We start from the raw sequence: 13,739 nt of genomic DNA, 5'->3' as shown, positions 1-13,739 counted from the left end.
TTTTTTTTTAACTTACCGCGCCGAGCGTCGCTACTGCTCTGGTGGGCGGCGCTCCAGACAGTAGCTGGCAACCTAAATTAGGACCCCACCTGGAGCGCCGCCAACCGGAGCAGCAGTGATGCGACACTCCTCTCCAGCTCAGCGCTGACGACGTCCTGAGGCACTGCGATCGAGGCAACAGTGAGTAAGACGGCTTTCATCTTGTTCACACAAAAATCTATCTACTGCTGCAGTGCATTCTATATGTAATGTATATGTCCTACATATAGAATGCACTGCAGTAGATTTACAATTCTGCACTGCTAATATGAAGGGGTTAAATAATCCATAGTACATAATATGTACACAACATGTAGTTGTACTACGGATCATTTAACCCATTCATGTTAGCAGGTCAGAATTGTAAATCTACTGCAGTGCATTATTTATGTAGCACATATACAGTAGATTCACAATTCTGCACTGCTAATCTGAATGGGTTAAATGATCCATAGCACAACTACATGTTATGTACTATTATGTACTATGGATCATTTAACCCATTCATATTAGCAGTGCAGAATTGTAACTTTATTACTGCAGTGTACTGTATATGTACTATGGATCATGATTTAACCTATTCATGTTAGCAGGGCAGAATTGCGAGCGCCTCCCACAAGCTGAGCACAGAGACGCGATGCAGCGATCCTGCCCAGCGCCGACTACAAGAGGCACCTCGTGAGGCAACAGGGATTGGAGTGAAACTGTGAGTGAGTGAGGGAAACTGGGACAGGGCTGGCTGTAAATCTATTGCTGTAGTGTACTGGACGTGTATAATGTATATGTAGCACATATATACATCACACACCTCCACTACACTACAGCAATAGATTTACAATTCTCTGCTGCTAACATGAATAGGTTAAATCATGATCCATAGTAGAGCCCTCAGGGGCTTACCATCTTGTATTGCATTGTAACTGTAATGTCTTCCTTATATTGTAAAGCGCTGCACAAACTGTTGGCGCTATATAAATCCTGTATAATAATAATAACAACATGTAGTTGTACTATGGATCATTTAAAGTCACCTGTCCCCTTTTTTTAAAAAAAAGTATCGGTAATTGGTATCAGCAAGTACATGAGGGGAAGTACTTGGTCCTGAAAAAGTGGTATCGGGACATCCCTAATACTCACCATACCTCATTCGGTCGTAGCGCTTCTTCCTTTGTCTTTCCTTGTTCTTACTTGCCCAAAAACTGTGGCGTGCAGACAGACATTGGCGGGAGGCCACAGGTTTAACTGCTATCAGTAGATATCCACGGTTGGGCTACAGATCTCATCTTGTCTTTGCACATAAAACTGTGGGGATGACCAAAGGTCTTCGTAATGATGACACCCACCAGAAGACCAGCACCGGGCCTTAAAGACCCATTCTTGACTCCTATTCCTGTGAGAGTTTGATGACAAGAGACGCGATGCAGCGTCTTGGACTCTTAATTCGAAGGAATTTTTAATGGCAGCTGAGGTGAATCAAAGACAAAACATATGAATGTTTTTTTATATTCAGAGCACCTATGTTGTGCATGATCATTTTGGGAGGTAACCAGAATTCACACCACAAGAATTCCACTTTTCTTGTTATTAGGCTGTTTATTTTAAATGTGGTTCGTTGTTCAACTTTTGAATCAGATTTTTTGATTAAGCAAGAGCCTTGTAATAAACAAGAATGGAAAACAGCTAGAATGTGATAGAAATTATGGAAACATGGAATTCTGAGAAAGTTCACTTTGGCTGTTTTCAAAACACGCAGAAAGCAAATGCAGAGTTAGACCTCATTCACACTGATAAGAGCCGGCCCGTACAGTATCCATATCTTGCCTCTCCCGGGAAGGACAGGTTCTGCTTGTGATTGCACGCAGCAGCCTGTTCTTCTCTATGGGAGCACGCGGCCACACGCTCACACGAACTGCACATCCGTGCGGATCTTGCCTGCGTCCAAACACGGACACCCACACTTGCATGGATGTGCAGTTCGGGTGAGCGTATGGCGTCGTACTCCCATAAAGAAGAACAGGCTGCTGCATGCAAACACACGCCGCACCTGTCCTTCTCGGGAGCGGCTATACGGATCTGTATGGGCCGGCTCTTAGTAGTTTGAATGAGGCCTTGGAGATCTAGAGGCAGTCACTGAAGACTTGTTTTTGAAGATATAGGCTCTGAGTTTGTCAAACTGACTTTACTGACTGCAGTGTAAACTCCTATAGGATATGCTTTATCCAGGTCGGTGGCTCAGTAGGTAGTAAAGCAAGGATTAGATTAAGCCTGCACCTTTAAGAAAAAGCTCAGCAGTGCTTGTTCCTCCAAGGTCCACTGTCATACCATCAATAATCAGAACTCAACACACAAAACTGGTAAAGATAAAGTGGAGAAGGATTAGAACATGTCAGATTTTTATTGCCATCTGTGCCCCCTTTAGTAAGAGTCACCCTCTCCTCCTCCTGGTGACCGTCTTCACTGAAAGTAAATCACAAATTTTGGAATAGATGGGGAAATCCTACAATGCGGCCGCAAGTTTTGGTGACTGCTGACCAGGGACTTCCCTCGCTTTGGAGGAAAACGTTCTGCATTCTGTTCTACATTAAGACAAGCACAGAGGGTATAGACCTTGTAAGAGGGGTCCAGGTAATACTCTTTCCATGCACTTTTTAATTCTGAAGGTAAACATTGAGTGACCTTTAGGAGTGCCAGCTGGAGCACAGGTGGCAAACTAATAAACACAGAGGGGGGGGATTTATCAAAACTGCAGCAGACAAAATCTGGAGTAGAGTTGCACTGCAACCAATCAGATACTCTCTCTCACTTTCAAATCTCCAGTTAGCAAACTGAAGAGAGAAGCTGCTCCAGTTTCTCACTAATCCACTTTTGTTAAAATTCCCCCCAGAGTGTATGAAGAGGATATCTTTCAGTTGCCTTTACATTTATTCTCTTTGATTGGTTCTCTTCCTTATTTGGCACAAACTGCAAGACACAGGAGGTCCACATCTATAAAAGAAAAAAGGTATGCATCCTAAACACACAAAAGGGCATAGTGTTAAATATGAATGCCTCCATGATTTAGCCACTGTGCCAGCGCTTTATTTCATAATTGGACAGAGATATTTATTTTGTTACACAGTAGAGATGGCAGCCTGGGTGGGCTGCAGATGCAAAAAGTACACAATACCGTAGTTTGCCCTGGAACATTGCACTGGTAATTTATTAAAACTGGTCAGAAAGCATGGTACATGTTTGATAAGCAATAATAAAACCAAAAGACTTGTTTACACTCAAGTCGTAGAAATCTGGAGAGCAATATCTGCAAGTTTTGATCGTAATATATTAATGTGCTGCGTTTCAACAAATGCAAATTCAAAAGGGAAAAACAAAAACTGATCTCTATAACAAATATATGTGCTTAAAGGAGAACTATGGGGTTCCATCTTTTCTTTGTTATTGCATTCCTTCGGCTAAATATGTAAATTGTGTAGCCAAAATGCACCCTAAGCCTGTAAACCCTTCTTTAGGATGGTGGGCGGGGCTAAGCGTCGCAATGAGGAGAGATCCCGACAATAGTGTCGGGATCCTCCCCACTGATCTTCCTCACTGTGACCGACAGTGATTCTTGACAGCGGCTGCACGTCCACGAATATATGGACATGCGCAGCAGCTCTGTGCACGCAGCTCTCTCCTTACCTGCACGTCCCCGTCCTCTGTGCCAGACTTCCAGACACGCTGCTGTGTAGCCCTTGATCCCCTCCCTCCTCCTCTCCATCTGCCCCGCCTACTTCAAGTGTAGTGTGCAGTGCATTGAAAAGATCTTGTCCCAGGTCAGAAGCTCTCTCTTCATAATTTATCACAGATGGGCAAGTCCATATATGGTGAATGATGTCACTGGAGATCCCTGCTGATCGGATGCTTGCCATTCTGCAGGGATCCCCAGTGACATAATTCACTAGAGCTGCAACAGTTAATCGATTTAGTCGATTAAAATCGATGATTGAAAACGTTGACAACGTTTTCGATCGTCGATTAGTCGGCTATCGATTGATTTGCCTGTTCGGGGCTCCACACACGGCCAGAGCCACAGGTCACACGCTGCTCCCGCCGTGCCCACCGCACAGGACACATAACCCACGCCCAACGCACAGGACACTGAAGCGCGCACGCCGCTGCTCCCCTTCTCGCCGCGAGCTCCCTCACTCGTCGCTGGCCCGCCGACAATAGAGGGCCCACCTTCTGAAAGCAAGTCAGTGGTGGAATAGCTGTACGGCGCTGCAGTGTGGAACCGGTGTGCAGGGATATAGTGGTGGAATAGGTGTATGGGGGTGCAGTGTGGACCAGGCGTGTGGGGGTGCTGTGGTGGAACAGGTGTGCAGTGTGGAACAGCTGTGAGGGGAGGCAGTGGTGGAATAGGTGGATGGGGGTGCAGTGGTGGAAGGGGGTGCAGTGTGGACCAGGTGTATGACTGTGAAGTGGTGGAATAGGTGTATGGGGGTGCAGTGGTGGAATAGGGGTGCAGTGTGTAACAGGTGTGCGGGGATGCAGTGGTGGAAAAGGGGTATGGAGGAGCAGTGTGGAAAAAGTGTATGAGTGTGATGTGGTGGAATAGGTGTTTGGGGGTGCTGTGATGAAACAGGTGTATTGGTGTGCAATGGTGGAACAGGAGTACGAGTTACGCTGCGGACGCCAAGTATGGTGAACACCAAATCCCAGCAATAATATAATAAACACCCGGTATAATGTATTATTGCTGGGACTTGTTGTTCCTCTGTAGCTGGTGGTATTCTCCATTGCGCTGTATAATGTATTATTGCTGGGATTTGTAGTCCTCTATAACTGGTCAGTGGTAAGCTGTATTGCGCAGTATAATCATTATACAGCGCAATGGAGAATACCACCAGCTATAGAGGACTACAAATCACAGCAATAATACATTATATACAGCGCAATGCAGAATAACGCCAGCTATAGAGAAATACAAATCCCAGCAATAGTACATTGTAGTATAGTTTACTTCCACCGCGCCAAGCTTGCTCTCGTGATGGACTACAATCTCAATACAAACTAGTAGTCCATCACTGGAGCCTTTTTAAAAAAAATCAGATTAAAATCGAACTTAATAATCGTCTAACTAATCGATTATGAAAATAATCGTTAGCTGCAGCCCTATCAGTCACCATATATGGACTTTAGTAGTCCATCACTGGAGCCTTTTTAAAAAAAATCAGATTAAAATCGAACTTAATAATCGTCTAACTAATCGATTATGAAAATAATCGTTAGCTGCAGCCCTATCAGTCACCATATATGGACTTGCCCATTTGTAGTAAATGCTGAAGAGAGAGCCCTCTTTCCCCTCTCTCATCAGCGATCCCCAGTAATTAGGATGTCAGCGTCACACAGGGGGAGAGAGAGAGAGGATAAAGAGCCATCCCTCTCTCCATCATTTACCAGAAATGGGCAAGTCCATATATGGTGAATGATGTCACTGGGGATCCCTGCTGATCGGATGCTTGCCAGTCTGCAGGGATACCCAATTACATAATTCACCATATATGGACTTGCCCATTTCTGGTAAATGATGGAGAGAGGGATGGCTCTTTATCCTCTCTCTCTCTCCCCCTGTGTGACGCTGACATCCTAATTACTGGGGATCGCTGATGAGAGAGGGGAAAGAGAACTGAATGTGCAGGGAGTCTGAGTCCGTTTATTTCTTACAGTCTCTTGCTGCTGCCTTTTCACTTCAGACTTAACGCCCCCTAACAGGAAAGGCGCTCGGAGCAGGGTTGAAGATGGCCGTTTACTACAGGTTTTGAGAATTTTATCTGTGATGTGCTGCGACTTTAGAAAAAAGGAAGAATGCTACTACAATCAAGGTAAGGGGTATTTTTATTTGCCCTCAGATCATAATTCTCCTTTAAACAATCAATCCTTAATAATGAATATCCATCTGGAAAGTGCAATCATGTATTCCGTGTTCAGATGTACACAAATGTGGAATCACATGTATAAAGTGCTCAAGATTTGTCCCAAGTGCACCACACTCTATCCTTCCACAGTGAAAGTTCTCATACAAAGTCTGTACACCAATTCCATTAATCACCCAGGTGCTCACCCCTCTCAGTGGGCCACTCACCTTGTAATTAGACCTACAAGCAGGTCTAAAATCACTTTAGAGGATCTCCATTTGATCTTATTCAAAGGCCGTCTTTCCACAATCGTTTCACAGAAAATGACGTCAGCATGTCTTCATGACCATATCCAACAAAATATAAAAACGCCCATAGCATAAAACCGTAAAATTAGAAAATTCCTTTAAAGAAAACTTTTTAAATAAAAGGAGTTTTTTTAATTTTACGCCACGGGCTGTTTTTATATTTTAGCGGATATGGTTGTCTAACCAATTTTATCTATATAGTGATTGTAGGTGTAAAATCTGGTTGCAACATCATAGAACTGCTAACCTCCTGAGATTACTACAGTTTGGGTTTTTTTTCCTTCGATAAGAAGGGAAGGAATAGAACCCCCCTCAAATGTTAAACTTCTGAGCATCCCTGTTGCCGATTTTTACTAACTTCCTGTCTGGTAAATCCAATGTCTGCAGAACAGGAAAGTGAGAGAACCTAAAAAGAAAATAAATAGTCGTCATATACATTTTTTTTTACTAAAGTAAATCTCTGCCTGTAAATTTTTCCCCATCCTAAACCTAATTTGAACTGGTTAGATTTGTGAATTTTGTCCGTAGATATAACATTTGTCTGATTTGGCCAGATCAATCAATTATCAGGTCTATGAAGTAAAGAAAACCAGTAAGGGACTCTTGTCACATTGCAATGGAAAAAAAAAAAAGGAGTTGCAACATGACAGTAAACTAGCCCTCAAAAAATTGTAAGGCCCATAAGGATTAAATTAAATAGGTAAATGTGATAAAGATATATGTAGGAAAACAAAATTTAGGACTGCAATACGTATTGGATGTTTCACCTATAAAAATCCTTGACATAAATCAGAGAAAAAAAAAGCCTTTTCAGTTATCAAAGTATTATTATTATGATTAATATTATGATTATTATTATACAGGATTATTATAGACCCAACAGTTTGCGCAATTCAAGATAAGATGGTAAGGAGTACACTTAAAATGTAAAAAGGTTCACAGAAAAATGAATACATGATAAGAAATCAATACACAGCTAGAGCTGGCCTCTGTGGTACAAACAGGGGCCATTATCCAAAAATGGTAACTCCTGGGGATTGTTCTCCCAAAACTAAGGTCCCCAAAAATTGGGCATGTTGTCAATTCTGAAAATGCAGGCACACACTCTATAAGTGAATTGGCACCAGTGTTGTTTAGATCTCTTGTGGCTGGGCGGTTTGTGGCAGCCTAAATCCCAGCAGTACCATAGCTTATTCTATCAGATATGATGACAAGCAATGAATGCCAGTAAATCTATAGTAGCAAACAATAGGTCCACTAAGATAACATACCATGTATAAAGCTTTGGGAATTGGACCTAATGTACTTCTGTATTTTTATATCCGAAGAAATATGAATAGCTGTTCCTTTAACCTTAAATGCCGTACACTACAAGACACATATGTACTGCCACCTCCTGTAATTGTGCATTGGGATGCCATTCTAAATGAATGACACTGCAACGCACCACACAAAGTGCCGTAGGTAACTTACAAACGTTACTACAAGGCAAAGGGTTGAAGGGGTCCTAAAAGTACAACTCAAGCCAAAACACTTTTTTGCTCTGGATAGGGTGGAGAGGGTTTAGAACACCTATCAGGTTTTTATTGCTGTCTGGGTCCTCATTAGGGGGAGTCACCGCCCCCTTCCTCCCCATTTGTCCTGATGACCGTTATCACTGAAAGTGAAAGTCAATCAATATTTTGGGCTGTCACCAGAACAGAAAGAACAGAAACAGATAGGAAATCTTCCAACAGGGACACTACTTCCGATAACTCTGCTGACCACCAAAAAATGTCTCCCACTCTGGAGGGATTTCCTCAGTCACTTCCTGTTGTGGCTATCAAACAGGAAGTGGAGAAATCTCCCCAATAGGAAACTGATGGAAAACAAAACTTATAACCACCCCTTGTTCTATGCAAAACTAAAATAATTTGGCTTCAGTTCTATGCTAAGCATTTCCCCCACCTCCTACCCCAAAGAAAAACCTAGTCGTTTCAGGTATGGGGTATATGAGACAATGCCCGCAGGTCATTAGAAGTAATGTTATAATCCAGTATTTCTAACCACACTCCTCCTTTTTCCTAAACATTTTGACAATACTGTTACTAATATGCAAATTCCGACTTATGGGCAAAAATCAGGAACTGAGTTCTCATCTCATCTTTATCCGCTCCCATTGACCACTGGTGTATGCTTACTGTACTACAGAGAGCAGAGATACAAGATGGTCAGATGTGTCTTTCACCAACAGTTCGGCTTAACCTTCTCTATTCTGTGAGAGACAAGACGGTGGTACCCAATGGGGGTTTAACTGGGCATTTAGGGAAAGGCCTATTTGGCAGTGGTTTCTATAAAACATCAGCCAGAGGAAAAAGTGTTGCATTTGATGTGTTGTAAAAAGAGTTGGTATTACATGGAGGAAGTGTGGACACAAGAGGTCAGTACAACAAAATATTTCAATTAAATATGAATAAAATAAAAAGAAGGTCTTTATAAAAAGGACTAATGCGTCCACACAAAGTCCACACCGGTAATTTTAGACTTCTGCAGAGGTGAGAAAAGTCAGCATGTAAAATGTCACACATTAAAAATTGATACATTGAATCGGAGATGTCAATTTATTTATATTAAGGTACTGAATGGTTATTAAAAATGTACAAGCCGCTTAATGACAGCATAAAGTCCTCATGTAATAGTATAATGATTACCCCAACACTACCTTGAAATCTTTCACAATGTTTATAAAGAGAGATAAAAAAGAAAAAACACAAAACAAAAACAAAAAAAATCAATAAAAAAAAAGGTTGAATGTATAAATAAACAAAGTTGTCCAACTGCCAATAGTGGATTGTGGGTACAATACTCTGGCTCCTATCAAAGGATCTGTGAAAGAGTAACGAGGATGTGTGAGCAGAGCCACGCACAACCACCCCAAATTCAAAAATGTACACAAGCCAGCAGGGGAGAAGAACCCCTAGAATCAGGTAAGTGGGGGGTTAAGGAGGGGGATTGCCATCTGACGCTTATTTTATACCCTAAATATGGGTGTAACATGAAACAGAAATGATTCTTTACAAAGCTGAGAGCAGGTGACCCACTAACCTTAGTGTACTGACTTGACAGTAGCTCTTAGGCTGAAGACAGGTTAGGCAAGGTGCAGCAACGCCAACCAGACAGATTACAAAAATAGCTCAGCAAGTCTACTTAAAGAATTCATCTCTAAATTGAAACATGATGCAGCTTATGACAAAATGTATACACCCTTCATCAATCCTACTCATGTTAAAACAAATCTTTCACCACCTTTAATCAAACTAGCACCATGAATGTCCAGCAGGAAGCTTGGGGGGCTCAAGCATACTGGAAGCCCCAAAACCCAGGATTCCATATCATGCAAATATAGTCTTTGGAACAGAGCCAAGCTGCATACCAACTCACACCGACACATCCTTTAGTGTGATGGGTGCTCTCCTTTTTGCTACAGCGTTCTCTCATTGCTAAATGGCATCCCAGAAGACACCATAAGGTCTCGTTCACACCTAGGCGTATTGCATATGCGCGACCGTCGCGCTTTTACCGCGATTCGCGGTAAAAAAGTAACGCGCCCATCGCGCGTTTCTGAAGGCTACTTGGCTGTATCCCAATGGAAACGCGCAACAAAACGGCCCAAAGTAGTACCTGTACCTTTTCAGGCGTGGGCCGTTTTGTAGCGCATTAGGGACGGGCGGAAATACGCCAAGGTGGGAACGAGACCATTGAATACAATGGGATTTATATTTTTGAGCGTTTTGTAGAGCGTTCGTCGAGCGTAGAACGCGCTACAAAACGTTCAGGTGTGAACGAGGGCTAACAGTAAAAGTGCTACAGTACACTTATAAGATAAGGTTGAAGAGCAGTGATGGGGTTTCTAACAGATCATTTAAGTAAAGAGAGATGGTCCATTTTAAAAAGGTAAAACGTCAGTAAAAAATGCAAAAAGATACATTTTCTTTTATAAAGGTTTTGTATACAATTGCTTTATTATGGTCAGGTCTTGACCATAAGAAAGAAACTATACAATGTATTGGTCATTATGGCCATAATAAAGGAACTGTGTATAAAACCACTACACATTCACATTTAAAAACACATTTTAAAACGGACCCATTTTTAAGCCAGCCAAATATAAAATACAGCATATTAATATTGGGCATTCACTCTGAGCCAAGAGGTGGAGCTTTGGATTGCTTAAAAAACTAAAGCTGAAATTCCCACACACACACACCAGAGCAGTGACATAATCCATATTGGATGGCTCAGTCCAAAGTTTCAATCAGAGAGCATGCAGCTTCTGCTTTGCAGTCTCTATAACCGACCTCCAGCGTTCTGGAAATAATTGTTTTGCAATAAATCTTCGTAAGAAAAAAAAAAAAAATATATAAATCACACACACACACACACACACACACGTAAAGCGGAGTTAAAGTAGAACAAAAATGACAGTCATCATGCAAACAGTGTTAACACATATTTTTGGTATCTCCGATGAACATAAAGTAAGCCACAAATTAAAGCTTAAATCATGTGAACAGTTTATGCAGCTACAGCAATCGTTTTTCTCTTCTGAACTCTGTAAATATAAAAAGTTGGTTCCAAACCCTCTAGGTTGAGATTAAAGTCAAATGTTTTAAGCTAATTAAATCAAATTACAGTGGATGCTGCTTCCTTAAGTTTAAAAATGTTAGTTTCCTGCAAAATCAGCTCATCCCCTGAGCACTGGTCCTGATATCCTGTTTTAGGGCGAGTCCTTTCCCTTGCAGGATCCTATGGAGCCCCCCTTGTGTGCGCTAGAAAGCTGGTGTCTCCCCACAAACACAGCAGAGAAAACTACTTCCCTCCATTCCTCCTTCCCTCCATTCCTCCTTTCCCCAAGCTAGTAGATGGACAGCTGCTGGAGACTTTGCTCTTGTGATCTTGTACTGGACAGGAAGTTGGGTATAGCAGAGTCGAGAGAGTTAGAGCCAGCTGTTGCAAGATGAAATACTTTCCCCGTCTGAGGTCTCCATTAAGGCGGCACTGTCGTGGATGTGCATCCTGAGCTTACTACACTGCGGTAGGGCTGCAGCTAACGATTATTTTCAAAATCGATTAGTCGATTACGTTCGCTTAATCGGATACAAAATAAAAATAAAAGGCTCCAGTGATGGACTACTAGTTTGTATTGAGATTGTAGTCCATCACGGGAGCAAGCTTGAAGCGGTGGAAGTAAAAAAAAAAAGTGTGGTGTGCAATATAATACAGCAGTGAAATGGAGAATACCAGCAGCTCTAGAGGAATACAACAAATCGAAGCAATAGTACACTATAATGTACTATTGCTGGGATTTGTAGTACTCTGTAGCTGGCGTTATTCTGCAGTGCGCTGTATAATATATTATTGCTGGGATTTGTAGTCGTCTGTAGCTGGCGTTACTCTGCAGTGCGCTGTACAATGATTATACCGCGCAATGCAGAATACCAGCAGCTATAGAGGAATACAACAAATGCCAGCAATAGTACATTATAGTATAATGTATAAAGTCCTCTATAGCTGGTGGTATTCTGCATTGTGCTGTATAATGATTCTATGGCGCAATGCAGAATACCACTGACCAGTTATAGAGGAATAACAAATCCCAGCAATAATACATTATATAGGCTGCTTAATGTATTATTGCTGGGATTTGTTGTTCTCTATAGCTGCTGGTGTTCTGCAGTGTGCCGCTGTATTATACAATGCAGAATACCAATGTATAATACAGCGGCACAATGCAGAATATCAGCAGCTATAGAGGAACAACAAATCCCAGCAATAATGCATTATACAGGCTGTTTAATGTATTATTGCTGGGGCTTTTTGTTTTAAACATTAAAACAGGTCCCCCTTACCTGTTTCTGAACCCTTGTAAGACGCTGCGGTGGCGGCTGCGGCAAGAAAGCTCTGGCTTAGCGTGCGTGGCGTGTATGGAGCCGCGAACAGGTTTTCTAATTGATAGCCAACGAATTGATGATGGAAAGCGTTGACGTTTTCCATCGTTGATTTTAATCGACTTAATCGAATAATTGTTGCAGCTCTACACTCCGGGGCTGTTTTTTGGACATTTGAATAATTTTGTGCTACTTTCCAACTTTCGGAAGTTTTATTCTCAAGTGATGGATATCCATGCTGATTTCGAGTCACTGCTTCAAGGATGCATGTTGAGTTCAGTCTTGCGCAAAATAATGCTTTGAATATATTTGTATCGACAAATACACTGGAGCAATACATCAAAAGCCATATTGTTGCAAAGAGATCTCAAGCATTGGATACACTGCTGGATTATTGATACATCAGCTCCTATATATGTTGCTGATTTCTACCAGCCGTGTTGGGTAATCATATACATTTCTCTATATAATTATATTATCAGCCATTGATTGGGTTGGAAGCATTTGAGATACTTTAGATCCTTGGTTCTCAACTGGTGGGTCGCGACCCAAAAGTGGGTCGCGCCCCCGTTTTCAATGGGTCGCCGCATGCCCTTCACTTTTCTATGTGAGAGGCTCCTTAGCCTCCCCCTAGCATAGCAATATCAGTTCTTGCACTGAGCAGCCATTCAGAATATGCTGCCTGGCGCCAAGTGTCAACTTGAGGTTGGGTGGGCTGGAGCAACGGCCGCAAGGGAGCTTCATCCATACATGAATTGCTTACAGCTCCCTCATGTGACTTGTAGAGGTGCCTGGATCGGAGTGATGTCACATTCTGGCTCCCAGCATCTCTACAGGGCACACAAGGGAGTTGTACAAGCAATGTATGTATGGATGGATGGATGGATGGATGGAGCTCTGTCACAGCACAGCAGCCCAGCACTGGACCCCAAGCTAAGGATCGCACGGATCGCTCACACCGGAACCCATTGTACCGCATTCCATTGCACTGCGACTTGGGTCGTCACTTAATGTCAAAAGGGCAAATGTGGGTCCTGAGGTTACATAGGTTGAGAACCACTGCTTTAGATGCCTGTAGATATGTATTTATGTGTTTTAAAATTAAAATATTAAAATATGTGATATTTATTTCGGGTTTGATATGTTTTTTGCTCTATGGTGGGATCTCCTTTTTTGAGGGTACAATAAGTTTCTGAATTACAATTCTCACTTATCAGAACTATGATGCCGAAAACAGATTTTTACCAATAGTAACTGCTGGTCGATGCTTTTTTTCCTCACTAGTCTTAAGGTGCCCATACACCTTACGACCATCGCAAGACTTAAGTCTTGAGATGGTCATATGCTTATTGAAAGCTCATACGATCGGCCCACCTTGGACGGGCAGATCGTACTTGCGATCATCGAAAGCCCGCCCCGCTGAGGGGAGGGCATCCGATGACCGCAATGCAGAACGGGCAGTGTGCGCGTGCGCACAGCGGCCCGTTCCGCAGCTGTCGGACGAGCAGGCTAGAAACCCGCCGACAAGCGTACGATTCTCGGCGGGGTTTCGCGCATATTGGTTCGACAAAAAA

The 13,739-nt window shown here is 42.5% G+C and overlaps 1 protein-coding gene across 1 annotated transcript in view; it reads right to left on the bottom strand.

The window, feature by feature from the left end:
• The window catches only part of CNNM2 (cyclin and CBS domain divalent metal cation transport mediator 2), a 117,696-nt gene that overhangs the window by 81,410 nt on the left and 22,547 nt on the right, over positions 1 to 13,739 (bottom strand). The window lies entirely within an intron of this gene.

The sequence above is a fragment of the Nanorana parkeri genome, unplaced genomic scaffold, assembly GCF_000935625.1.
Source record: "Nanorana parkeri isolate BGI_ZX_2015 unplaced genomic scaffold, ASM93562v1 scaffold119, whole genome shotgun sequence".
Classification (NCBI taxonomy): Eukaryota; Metazoa; Chordata; class Amphibia; order Anura; family Dicroglossidae; genus Nanorana; species Nanorana parkeri.
Note: the sequence above shows the minus strand (reverse complement) of the source record. Positions and strands in the feature narration are given on the sequence as shown.